Source organism: Nomascus leucogenys, chromosome 9 (assembly GCF_006542625.1).
Source record: "Nomascus leucogenys isolate Asia chromosome 9, Asia_NLE_v1, whole genome shotgun sequence".
In the NCBI taxonomy this organism is placed as follows: domain Eukaryota; kingdom Metazoa; phylum Chordata; class Mammalia; order Primates; family Hylobatidae; genus Nomascus; species Nomascus leucogenys.
The window spans coordinates 6,244,161-6,258,488 of NC_044389.1; positions in this window are offsets into that span (position 1 = coordinate 6,244,161).

Below are 14,328 nucleotides of genomic sequence, written 5' to 3' on the forward strand. Positions count from 1 at the left end.
CTTGCTAATATCCCTACCTCCCTACCCGGTAAGTCGTGCCTTAGTTTCCTCACCCCTACACGTGTGTTGAATGATCAAGATCCTCACAGAGCTGCATCCATTCTCCCCCAGTGATCTATCTTCCCTGCATTATTTCATACAAATTTAAAGGCAATAACATTTTATATGTTGCAGATGAAGGTGCTTTTATTAATTCCCCTGAAATATAAGCACAAATTTATTCCAGTATTTTATGAAATATTCCCAACTCCAGCTAGCATATATTATCATGATTAGTAAGATTAAGTCTTCAGATTGAAACAGACTTACTGCCATTCTGTTAAATGTAGCATTTCCATTTTTTCAATAAATACGAAATAGCAAACTATGACACTTCAGCAATTTTAAAAAATTACAGCACACAACTTCACTGTCACACTGTCTTCCAGCTAAATTTAAAAAGCTACGTCTGCATGGAGTATCACATTTCCCTTCTAGAACTGAAGACTGGAGTGTCTGTTGGGTTGTAGCTTGTTAAGTTTCAATTAGAAATGCTTCATGGGTCTCATGGAAAATCGCTTAAGCTAAGTATTCATTTATTGATGTATGGTCTGTTTGCTCAGGGCAGATTTTATCTATTGCTATTTTTACTTGACCAGCAGCATTTTTTAAATTTTAAAGCAGTAATTAAAAAGCAGGACCAAGTTAACTAAACGTTTCACATTTGAAATTTGTCTATCACATAGGCACATGCATAAAGCTTTAAGCATTCCAAGACATTTTCCCAGATGATTGTTCATTTAACCCAATGATAAAGATTGCATGATGATTAAACTTTATTTCCAGAACTTTCTGTTTATTAAGGTTCTGTTCATGGTTACTAAGTTCTGGGTTCCACAAGTGTGAATAACTGCTACTGCTGCTTCTTTTTTTTTTTTTTTTTTTTTTGAGACGGAGTCTCACTCTGTTGCCCAGGCTGGAGTGCAGTGGCATGATCTCCGCTCACTGCAACCTCCGCCTCCCAGGTTCAAGTGATTCTCCTGTCTCAGCCCCCCTAGTAGCTGGGATTATAGGGGCGCACCACCACACCTGGCTAATTTTTGTATTTTTCGTAGAGACGGGGTTTCACCATGCTGACCAGGCTGGTCTCGAACTCCTGACCTCTTGTGATCCACCTGCCTGGGCCTCCTAAAATGCTGGGATTACAGGTGTGAGCCACCGTGCCTGGCCTAGTGCTGCTTCTTATTTATTTTGGCTTTATTTTGGTTTTTATTTTTTACAGCCACCTTCAAACATCTGAAACTTGGGTTTCAAATGCAAATAAGAGATTAATTACTTGCTGTGCTTTGAACAAGAAGGTGAAGTTATTGATGCATCAAAGAAAAGGACATTGTAAATTTATTTACTGGCTTTGATTTTGGTGACAATTTCAACACTAAAAGTGGTCAACAATCTGATCAACTTTTCCTCCATTCTCCACATTCCTTCATCCAGTGCCCTTTAACACCAATAGAGCAGAAGGAGATGCACTGATTCACATGCACCCAAACACAACACCAACCCCACAAGCTCTCGGCTGACCAGTCACAGACATCACCTTCTATGGGCAGATTTTCATTTCACTGAGCTGCAACTACGGGCAAGGCAATGATGAACCGTGTGGAGACTTCAAAACATAGAGGACAACCTCTGCCCTCAAAGACAACATCCAACTGAAGAAAGGATCAAGAAAGATGAAAATAAATAAGTTGTTTGATTATGCTGTGTTAATAAATGACTCCTAGAATAATTGTTAAAGAAATTCAGAGGAAGAAGAAATTGCCCTATTTTGAGTTGTTTGGAAAAGTTTAACAGAAAAATATGACAATATCTGGGGTTTAAAGAGTAAAACTCGCACAAAGACCTGGAGGGAAGGAATCAAGAGATGCAAACACTGAAGAAAAAAATATTCCTAGTGTATTTGTGGTGAAAAGAAAGGGTTTTTGTGTGCAAGGAAGTAATGGACCAAAATGCGGTAGTCCCAGCGCCTAGAATCATGCTGAGCACAAAACAAGTATTTGTTTAATGAGCAAATGAAAGTAGAGTTTCATTTGTCCAGTTAACAAAATACACAAGTATTCCCTGCCCTCCTCTTTTTAAAATTAATTAATTAATTTTTAACTGACAAAAAATTATATATGTTTTCATGTACAGCATGTTATTTTAAAATATGTACACATTTGTAGCATGGCTAAATTGAGCTAATAAACATATGTATTACCTCACATACTTATTTTTTTGTGTGTGGTAAGAAGACTTAAAATCTGGCCAGGCGCGGTGGCTCACACCTGTAATCCCAGCACTTTGGGAGGCCAAGGCAGGTGGACCACCTAAGGTCAGGAGTTCGAGACCAGCCTGGCCAACATGGTGAAACCCCTGTCTCTACTAAAAATACAAAAATTCACCAACATGGTGGCAGGCACCTGTAATCCCAGCTACTCAGGAGGCTGAGGCAGGAGAATCACTTGAACCCGGGAGGTGGAAGTTGCAGTCAGCTGAGATCACACCACTGCACTCCAGCTTGGGCAACAGAGCAAGACTCTGTTTCAAAAAAGGAAAAAGAAAAGAAAGAAAAAGAAAGAAAGAAAGAAAGAGAAAAAAGAATACTTAAAATCTACTCTCTTGGAGATTTTCAAAAATACAATATACTGTTATTAACTACAGTCACCATGTGGCATTATAGATCTCTTGGCTTATTCCTCCATCTAATTGAAATTTTGCATCCTTCGAGCAATATTTCCCCACCCCTCCACTCCCACATCTCATCTTTTGGCAACCATCGTTCTCCTCTCTGCTTCCATGAGTTCAACTTTTTCAGACTCCACATATAACTGAGATCATACAGTATTTGTCTTCCTGTGCCTGGCTTATTTCATTTAACATGATGCCCTCCAGGTTTATCCATGTCATCACAAATGACAGAATTTCCTTTTTTTGCAAGGCTGACTAGTATTCCATGGTGGATATATGCCACATTTTCTTTATCCATTTGTTTGTTCATGGATACTTAGATTGAATCATTATCTTGGCTATTGTGAATGGTAATACAGTAAACACGGCAATGCACATATTCCTTCGGCATACTGATTTCATTTCCTTTGGATATATACCCGTAATAGGAATTAGGAATGCTGAGTCATATGGTGATTCTTTTTTTTTAAAACCTGGTCTCACTCTGTCCCCCAGGCTGGAGTGCAATGGCACAATCTCGACTCACTGCAGTCTCAAGTCCCTGGGGCTCAAGCAATCCTCCCACCTCAGTCTCCCCAAGTAGCTGGGACTACAGGCATATACCACCATGCCTGGCTAATTTTTCTATTTTTTGTAGAGATGAGGTTTTGCCGTGTTACCAAGGCTGATCTCAAACTCCTGGGCTCAAGCAATCTGTCCACCTTGGCCTCCCAAAGTGCTGGGATTACAGGCCTGAGCCACCATGCCTGGCCATGGTGGTTCTATTTTTAAATTTTTGGGTGAACCTCTATATTGTTTTTCATAATGGCTATATTAATTTACGTTCCCACCAATGGCATACAAGGACTTTCTTTTTTCTCTATCTTGTCAACACTTGCTATCTTTCATCTTTTTTTTATAATAACCATTGTAACTAGGGTGAGGTGATATCTTATTGTGGTTTTAATATGCATTTGCCTGATGATTAGTGATGTTGAGAATTTTTTTCACAGATTTGGCCATTTGTGTGTCTCCTTTTGAGAAATGTCTACTCAGATCCTTTGCCCATTCTTTAATTGGGTTATTTGCTTTCTTGCTATTGAGTTGTTTGAGTTGCTTATATATTTTGGATATTAAACCCCTTATCAGATGCATGGTTTGCAATTCTGTAGGCTGTCTCTTCAATCTATTGATTGTTTCCTTGGCTTTGCTTTTCGTCCTCTTCTATCCATCTCCCTGCTCGTTACTCTGCTCCAGCCACACTGGCCTCTTAGTTGTCCTTGGAACAAACCAAACTTATTCCCAGCTTTGGCATCTTTAACTTGCCCTGCCCCATCTCTGGAATGCTCTTCATGGAACCACTTGCCTCCCCTCAGTCAGCTCCAGACAAAAAGCATATCCTTAACCTTCTCTGATCTCTCTGTCCAAAGTAGTTACCCCAGTTCTTCTCAACTACAGTACCCTGTTTTAGTTGTCTCATAGAGCCTATGGCTGTCTCAAATTACCTTGTTCATTTACTTGTTTATTTCCTTTACTTCCCATAAGAATGTAAACTCCATAGTAATGGACATATGGCCTTTTCTTTGCGATATCTCCAGTACCTAGGAGATGGTACCCGTCCACTGTAGTTGCTCTCTATGTATTTGTGGAATGAAGGAGTGGATGAATGAACCCATTGGTAAGGGATGGATTCCCCTTCCTCAGGGCCAAAACAGTATGTTGAGGATTCTAAGGCTTAGGAAAAGAGCCTGTGATTGATTAAGTAATGACTGCTCTGAGCACAGAAAGGGAAAGTGGTCACAACAAAACCATATTTGACATCCTACATGGGACTACGGTAGGCCATGGCCCGAGCCTACTATACTGAAAAACCTCAGGAAGAACTGATGTTAAAACAATAAACAGAACAGAAAACTATGTAACTGTGAATAGCTTACGTGCCAACATTCCCCAGTTCTCCCAGTACACCTCTAACAAACCCAAAAGGGTTAAGAAGGATTAACACTGGAGTTCTGAGCTTCTCTGATCTAGCAAATTCCTCATTCCACAGAGATTTCCAGAACGACCAAATACCAGGTGCACCTTTGTGAAGGAATAGGGAGGCATCAGAGAGCCACTTCCACCCACTAGTATCCTCATTCTTCTTATTTGCAAGCAAGAGAAATGTGGAAGTGATTTACATTCCAAGATTTGAAGTCCAAACCTGTAAGCGCCCAACTCAACTCAGGAACCACTGAGGGTTTTTAACTAGTGAAGTTACAATGGCAAATTGCAGTATGCCTCAACTTATTTTAAGACAGAGACAATATTGATTAACCAATCTATTGATTGGCAGTGACAGGCAGGATTAATTAAAAGAGGAGATGCTAGAACCTGAAAGACCACTCTGAAAACAACTACAGTAACCTGGCTAATAAGTTAAGAAAGGCTTATGCCTAGCATGGTGAAAATTGTAAAGAAAAGGAAGGGAAAGATGTAAGGCAATTCAAAAAAAGACTGATTGAACATAAGAGAGAAGAGAAGATGAAAGACTAAAAGATGATTTTAATGTTATGAGCTTAATCGAAAATAAAAATGATGACTATAGATATATTTAAGTACATTCAGAAGTATAACTAATTTGAGCAAAAGATAAATTCAATGTTAAATATATTGAATTTGAAGTGTTACTCAAAGATATAAGTAAAGATATTAACCATATAATGGAACTATAGAATTGAAGCCAGGAGGCAGTTACAGCCTGGGGATTTGGACCAGAAATGTTGATACGAGGCTAGCAGATAAGATGAGGGTATTAAAAAAGGAACAACTGAGAGCCAAGGACTGAGTCTTGGCGAATGTCTCCAGTGAGTTGGATGGGTGGGGTAGAGGAAGAAAGGAGTCCAAACAAAGTGAGCCCACAGAGGAGTTCCAGAAGTCCCAGGATGAAGTGCTTTTCAAACTTAGGAGATGAGTATTTTTAAAAGGGGAGATGATGAAACTTGTTGAGAAAAGACAATTGACCCAGAAGTTAGTTCATTTGGTGACTTTGGAGACAGATTTTTAGTTGTAATGGGGACTAAAGCCAGATTACAATGTAAGTCATTAATGAGAGTCTGTGGGCGGCAAGAAAACAAAGGCCACAGATGTACACTTCTCTGAGAAGTTTGCCAGTGGAAGGAGTGAGAAAGAATGTCACTTGTGGAGTTAGCAGAGTTCAGAGAAAATTTTTTCAAGATGGGGAACTCTGTACATATTTTTGTGCTGAGAAGGAAAGGTTAAGGAAAATGAGAATTGGGAGTTTCGAGGGGAAGATGAAGCAAAATAGCTTAACTAGCACCAGCTGTGATCTAAAGTAGCTGATTGTAGACTTTTAGTGTCCCAAGATATTAAACCTGGAACCAGTAAGAAGACCAGAAAAACAAGAGGATGCAGCTGGAATGCTGTCATGGTGCAGAAGGGAACATAAGCCAGTGCATCAGGGATGCTGGACAAAAAGCTACTAAAAAAGGCAACAAAAAGGAGGTCCAAAAAGACATTAAGACAATTGCAAATAGGTTCTCAGGAAGATATAGATCTGCAGAGCTCCCTGGAGCTAAATTAGACTGTGGAGCCACTAGATTCAATTTTTGTTGCTTCTGCATCCTGGGAAATCTGACTGTTCCTGGGTGGCTGAATCTCTTCCAAGTGGAGCAGGAAGTCAAGAGCTTGGATCCTGCACTCGCCATCACCTTCCATGTCCTCCTAAGTAATACCCTGCCTCCATAGCCTGACGTTGATTTGTACACTAACTAAACATGCCCTGACACAAGGCTTCTGTCTGGAAGCTGGGAATAGGCTCATCGGGGACACGGGGCATTGAATTCCTGGAGTCAAGATGTTTCTGTTCCCTTCGTCTCTCAAAAATTTCCCCAAATACAATGAGGAGAATAACAGACACATCTATTTTCAATGAAACTGAGAGGGGTTAGCATATGGAAAGGAAATGAATATGAATTGCTGGTAAGTAAGTTAGCTGAGGGACATATGAATAAGAAGCAAGATGATTTACCTGACATCCCTCCAGAAAGAATCAAGATCTGAGATACTAAGTCAAGAAAGGAGGAGATGGAGGCCTTAAAAATACGAGTTGGGCAAAGTAAATACCCAAGTCTCCAATATGGTGAAAGAGAAATGCAAAATTCAGACTCACTAAAAGACTAAGATCCAATCACAGGACTATAGAATGATTCCCATTTCCCCACACCTTATCACTCCCCACCTAACCACCACATCAGTAGGGCTTCTGTATAATAACAGGGAAATATAGCTAAAGCTTCAGATCCTATTTAAGAAGAAGTCTCTGGGGAAGCCCAAAAACAATATGAGAGACAAAAACAAGGACAGTAAAGGCAATTTTAGCTTCTGATAGCACAGCTATAATAAACAAACACAACCTAACTCCTATCCAGATAAACATAAGCCTCACACTTTTGGGCTTGTCTACCTAGTTCATTTTATCTGATACATCATGTCTAACCTTCAGCCAAAAATTACAAAACATGCTAAAAGGCCAAAAAAAAAAAAAAAAAGAAAGCAAGAAAGAACTCAGTGTGAAGAGACAATGCAAGCATCAGAACCAGACTCAGAAATGTGTTTTTTTAAAAAATAGGTAAGCACTTCTCCAGGGAGGGAATAAGTTGTGTGATAAAGGAAACATTATTATAATACACTACTTGGCTCAGCTGTGAATGAAATTTACATACTTATGCTTAACGTGAATGTAATAGACACTTCTGATTATAACTGTTGGGCAGTTGCGTGAATGATTCAAGAGAACATGATGCATGCATTCTATTTTAAAATGTGAAGGTGAAATGTCAAATGAATGAAAAAAATAGCTAAAAGAGTTGAAAGGGTTAAAACCAAAGGATTGATTATTTTTGAATTAACCTTTCAACATTGTTTGACTTTTTAACTTGGGTGTAAGTTAAAGGAAGTACATGTCAATAAGTCTTAGTTCAAAGTGCAAAAGGATTATATCTTCCTAAGAGGAGAAAGGAAGAGAGGTGGGAAGAGCTACCGACAGATTCAGCAACAGAGATGAAGGTATAGGCAAATATATTTTGAGGTGAGAGGCTGACTGGGGTTGAGGCAAATGACAGGAAACTTAAAACTAATGATTTATATTTTCTTGTAGAATAAAAGATTAAGTCAACCGCTGAAAGTAAGCAAGCTGAGTGAGTATGAAGAAAGCAAAAGAGCCTATAGTGAATTTCCTGAATAGTCAAAAAAAGGGTATTGAAGCATCACTGAACAGCAGGATTGAAGCTGCACAGCATGCCTTGTTGAAGTAACTGTCTATATAAACCATATTTATTTCAAATACTTTAAACACTATTTCAAGTTGTCTATGTGCTGGTGTTTAAAACCCACAATTTTGGGACCTATTTCTAACTTAGATAACAAAACAGCTATACTTTTCTTTCACATAATACAAAGGCAAATTTGCTGTTTCTTTGAATACGGTCAGTCTCTTTTGTTGATTAAGGACTAAGGTCAACGGTTCAGAATTTGGATGGCCCAATTAGCATTTGTTGAGCTCATTCTCACAGATTGCCATTCTTGCTGACCGCAGGCTTGAAATTGGTGTCCTGAGTCATCAGGGCCACTGGTTGGAATAATATGTGAATTAATTAATCAGACTGTATCACTAGCTTAGAAAATAGCAAAAAACACATCCCTCTGCAAATGTGACTAATAAAGCTTGGGTGTTAGGGTCTGAACCCCTGACCAAGTGTCAGCAGAGCTGCCTACAAATCCTCACCCCTATGGTGTTGATATTGTGCCTGTGCCATTTTTGTCATCTCTCCCTAAAGAGAGATGCGGAAGATCTTATTTTTTCAGCGAGAACCTCCTATGTGGCCCAGCGTTTCAATCTTTATAATTTCCTTCCTAACCTGTGGATCTTGTTGATTCTGGCTTGGTGAGGAGTTTCTTCTTCCTCTTGTCTGCTATCCTCATCTCCTAAACCTTGGCCCTTCATTCCTTTCTCTCCTGACATCCTTCTTCTGAGAACTCAACTACTCCTGGTTTCAACTGTGGGAGTGATTCACACACTTTAAATCTTTCCAGGCACGACCTCATCCCACACCTTCAGTGCCTGCCTGGTGTCTCCCCTGGGAAATTTCAAGGCTGCATCTCAAAGTCAATACATTTACATTGGCAAAGCACACCATCAAAGAATTAACACAAGAACAATCAGACAAAGTATAAATATGAAAAATATTCAGCACCATTAGTGATAAAAGAAATGAAAATTGTGCAAAAGTAGTTCAGAAAATAGTGGAAAGAAGAATGAAGGAGGAGAGTGCACTGATATAATTAAAGCAATCTATTCCTAAAATAAGAATAATGAAAAAGCAGTAAAATATATTAGATGTACAAAAACAACTCGAGATACATATGGTAATTTAGCATAAGCTAAAATGTGGGGAAAGGCTGATTTTTTTTTAAGACCGGGGAAAATGGTCATTCATGCAGAAAAAAAGAAATTTAAATTCCAAATTCACATCATACTAACAACATATTTCTAATAAGTAACAAAAATGTTTAAATGCATTAAATACTAGAAAAATGTAGAATATTTTTATAATCTTATAGTAAAGAAAGCCTCTCCCAGCATGAAGCAAAACCAGATAAAAAGGCTGACAAAGTTAACTGTAATTAAAGATACTATTAATAGAATTAAACACGATTGATAGACAGGGAAGAAAATATTTGTGAAGGGCTAATATGTAAAACCTATAAAGAGTTCCTGTAATTAAAAGATGAAAGACAATCCACTCTCTGTGAAACTCATCAAAAGATATGAACAGGCAAGTCACAAAGAAAAAAACAAAAATGTCCAACAGACACAAGCAAAAAAGAACTACCCAAGTGATAAAGAACAAAAGAAAAAATTTTAAAGAGAGAGATAGCATTTTTTATCCAAAAATGGAAAATTTTTTTTAACATTTAGTGTTAGAGTACAGAAAAATGTGCGTTTATATAATAGTGGTGAAAATGTTAATCTGACAACTTTGGCGGAGAGTAATTTATCATTATCTGGAGAAAATACACATACCCATGCATTATGTTTCAGAAATTCTACTTCAAGGACTGCCCTACAACAGTCGCAGCAAATGTCTAAGGATATTTGTGCACAAACGCCCACTGTATCACTGTTTGTAATAACAAACAACAGGGAAACCTCCAATGTCTATCAATAGGGGAAAATTCAATCAATAATGTTACAAGTTTAGATTTTCCCCAGAAAAATCTCCTAGTTGAAGATATAGCAAAAGCTTATCTCTGAAGCATGGAAATAGAGGGGAGAATTTGCTTCCTCGTCCTTTAATTTTTACTGTATAAATACTAACTCCTCGTCCCTTACCCCTAAGGAGAAAAAGAAAAAGAAATAGAAAGAAAAATGTGGGCCAAATAATCACATCGGGATTAACTCAGTTTTGTAGTCCCAGAGGGGGCAGATATCAACAGAGATTGATGCCATCTGCATGAAAACAATCACTGGTCTCACTAGCTTTTCTTTTCCAACTCTATCTCCCAGAGGAAGTATTTAGTGTAATATGTAGGGAAATTCCAAACTGGAGCCCACAGTCTCACAAAGGCAATGTCAAAAAAGAAAGAACAGGGTTAAGGAGTAGATGGGAGTCACAGAACCAGGGAAGGAAGGGGAAAGTGAAGCCAGGTTTCAGTAAACATTTCCAGTGCACATCCAGTTCCTCTTGGTAACGATGGCATCCAGCACTTGGCGGCAACAAGAGGGAGTGGCTTCCTGTTCCTGGAAGCTCAGCCCCTATTGTGTTTTGAAAAGCATCCCAACCGTTCTATGAGAAACCTAATATCTGTTAATAAACAAATCCCTTTTCTGCTAAGGCAGCCAGAACGGGTTCTTTCATTTGTGTCTAACAGTGACCAATATACTAACCATATGGTTCTATCCAGCCTGGTACCCCAACTTAATTAAAAACAGCATCTTAGACCTAGAAGAAAGCTTAGGAGTCGTATGATCTGAACTCTCACCCACGTAGGAGTCTTCTCTAAACCCCTTATCCCTCTGCCCAAACATTTCCCATAACGGGGAAACCACTGCCTGGTAAAGTGTCTGTACCATTGTTGGACAGTTACAACAGATCAAATATGATTCCTTTTATAGAATCTGCTTCATGGTACCACCCACTAGAGGGTCTTAGTTCTGTCCCCAGGAGCCACAGCGAGCATCTAGCTCAGAGGGGCGTTTCATGTGGTTTGAAAGAAGCACGTGTCAGTCCTTCACTCTGCAAAGTGCTCAGTGTATATTGGAAGAATACATTAATGAATGTGTATCATCTCCTCTTAGGTGCTGTAGCAACTACAATATGATCGAGCTTGTAATTGTACCTTCTTATAAAACCCATTCTTCCAATTGCCCCTCCTCCAACTTAGGAATCCTGAAGAACAGACACCCAGCCCTGCCCTCTAGGGCTGCAGGGATCTAGAGGCCTGCACAGCACCCTTGGGGAAGGTTGCCCCTGGAGATGGTGTTAGTGGATTTTAATGATCAGTGCCAAGAGGGTAATATAGTGGCAAGGGCTGCAAGGTGTTTTGAAATTTGAGATGCCTGAAAAGCAGAAATAGGCAGTGCAGTGGGAGCTGTCATTAGCTCATGCTGTACAGCAAGCTGATGGAAGCCCCATGGAGGGAGAGATTACAAGGAACAGTGTAGGAGAGCTGACGTGGAGCTGTGTCATCAGATTGGGGTGGAGGGTGCTGTACAACCCAGATCCTCTGGGGACATTAACCACTAGAATGCCAGGTGTGAAGACAGTCTGGCCTGAACTAGAATTAAATTTACAGCAAGCAGGACAAAGCCTGAAATTTATTTACTATTCCAATGGGTAGAAACAAAGGATTTGTTCATTCATTCATTCAACAAATATTTACTGATCACCTATTATAGTGGGCAGATTAATGCCCTATTATCTCCCAAAAGATATCCACCCTCTGGAATCTGTGGATATGGCAAAAGGTAGAAAGGGACTTTGCAGAGGTGATTGAATTAAGGATCTGGAGAAAGGGTGATTGTTCTGCATTATCTGAGTGAGTCCAGTGTAATCATAGGGGTCCTCAGAGAGAAAGAGGCAAGAGAGTCAGAGCTAGAGACAAAGATGTGATCATGGTAGCAGAGGTCACAGTGATGTGCAGCCACGAGCCAAGGAATGCAGGCAGACTCAAAAGGTGGAAAAGGTAAGACGACCAACTTTTCCTGAGAGCTTCAACAAGAAGCACAGCCATGCCCAGGGATTTTAGCCCAGGGAAGCTGAGTTTCAGGTTTCTGACCTCTAGAACTGTAAGATAATAGATTCGGGTTGTTTTGGACACTAAGTTCCTGGTAAATGTTATAGAGCTTAGAGGAAACTAATTACATCTGCTATGTACCAGGCATAGTACTGAGCATTTGGCATAGAGCAGTGAAGAAAATAAACAAAGTTCCTACCCTCATGTCATTTACATTCTAGCGAAAAGGAGACCAAAACAAACAATGGGCATATTAAGTCAATTATTTAATAATTAGTATGTTGGAGGTGATATGTGCTATAGGAGAAAATGGAGCCAGGACAGAGAGGACTATTGAGGGCTAAGGGGGAGCAGGTGCAATTTTAACGAGGGCAGCCAGCATGGGCTTCGTTGAGAAGGGAGCATTTCAGCAGAGACCTGAAGGACGTGAGAGAGTGAACCATGAAGATATACACCAGACAAAGGGGCAGCAGATGCATGGGGCCTCCATTCAGAGTTGCCTGACACCTTGAGGATGGGCAAGGAGGCTGTGGAGGCCAGAAGAGAAGGTGGGCTCTCACTGAGTGCAACGGGAAGCTGCTGGAGGGCTGCGCAGAGGAGCGCCCTGAGCTCAGGTCCTTTCTTTTTTTTTTTTTTTTGGAGACAGAGTCTCGCTAGAGTGCAGTGGCATGGTCTTGGCTCACTACAAGAGCTCAGGTCCTTTCTAAAGGATTCCTTTGTCTGCTGTGTTGTAAACATGGCAGGTGGGGGTGGGGAACAGGGCAGTAGCCATGGAAGTGGTGAGAAGAGGCCCAATTCTGGGTCTATTTGGAAAGTAGAACCAAAGGAGTTTCTGAGAGATTCGATGTGGGGGTGAGAAAGAGGAGTAAAGGATGACTCCCGAGTTCAATTAGGAGCATGGGGTTAAGCCAGATTGTATAATATAGAGCTGCTTGTTAACGTCCCACTTAAGAAGTTCAAGGTATTTCCGCAACCATTAAACATGTAAATAAGATACCTTTTTTGCCATTCAAAAAACATAAAAGAGAACATTTTTGTCCTTATAGATTGCTGCCTTCTCACTGTGTGCTCACATGACAGAGAGAGACAGACAGACAGAGAGAGAAATGGCTCTTTCCTGTGTCCTCCGATTAGGGCACCAATCCCATTATGAGGTTCTACCCTCAGACCTCATTACCTCCCAAATGCCCCACCTCCAAATAACATCATATTGGGGATTAGGGTTTCAACACATGCATTTGGAAGGAGGGGGCAGAGTGGGAAAGGGACACACAAACATTTAGTCCCCAGCAGGCCTTAAATCGGCAAAGTGTCAGTTAAAGTTTAGAGGAAAAGATACTCTGATGCTGCTTATATTAATAACAGCAACAATTCAGGGACCTAAATAATGTCGATGTTTATTTCTCACTCACACAGTGGTTCAGGGAAGGGCAACCCAAGGTTTGTGGTGGTTCTGCCACACCCAGCATGTTTCCAAGGCCCCTCCACCTGTGGTCATTTCTCAGGCAGCAACCAGGGGAAAGAGAATGGCCAGAGTAATCTCCTTAAGAGAAGGACCTAGAAGCAGCACATGTCCCTTCCCACACACCTGATGATCCAACACAAAGTCCTGTGGTCACACAAGACTATGAGAGGGGCTGGGAAATTAATGTGCAACTGGAGAAGCGAGGGCCAGCTCAGGGCCCAGCTCCCCTTTTGTTGGGGTGGCAGCTACGTTTGCAGGTGCTATCACCTGAGGAAAGGGGGAGGACGGGTGTAGGGGAGTCAGCAGCCTCCCCAGGGACATTCCTGGGAGGACACCTGGTGTAGCCTATCTCAAGAGCAACTGGGCAATATGGGTTGAAAATCTTAAAATGTTAAATCGCAGTTTCATTTCTAATTAACCTAAAGAAATAATCATGTGGAAATGCAGTGTGTCTTGACTGTTCCAATGTCAGCATCTGGGTTGTGATGTACAACAATCGTGCAAGATATTACCATTAGGAGAAACTGGACAGAGGGAACAGGAGATCTCTCTTTCATCTCTTACAACTGCATGTGTATCTATAATTATCTCGAAATCAAAAGTTCAATTTAAAAAAGAGAAAAAATCACGAATGTGAACATTTAGCTACAAAACTAGCAATTGCGAAAGAATTGAATGGAGAGAAAGAACCAAAACAACCTAAGTCTCCAACAAGGGAGGGTCAGTATAACGAATTGTGAACACGATAAACTGCTCTGTGGTTGTTCAAAACGGCATTGTAGTAGGCTCTGAATGACAAAGATTTACAACATAGTAAGTGTTTTTAAAAAAAAGCAGATCATGCAATTTTAGGTTAAAAACTTCTCCAATTTATGCTT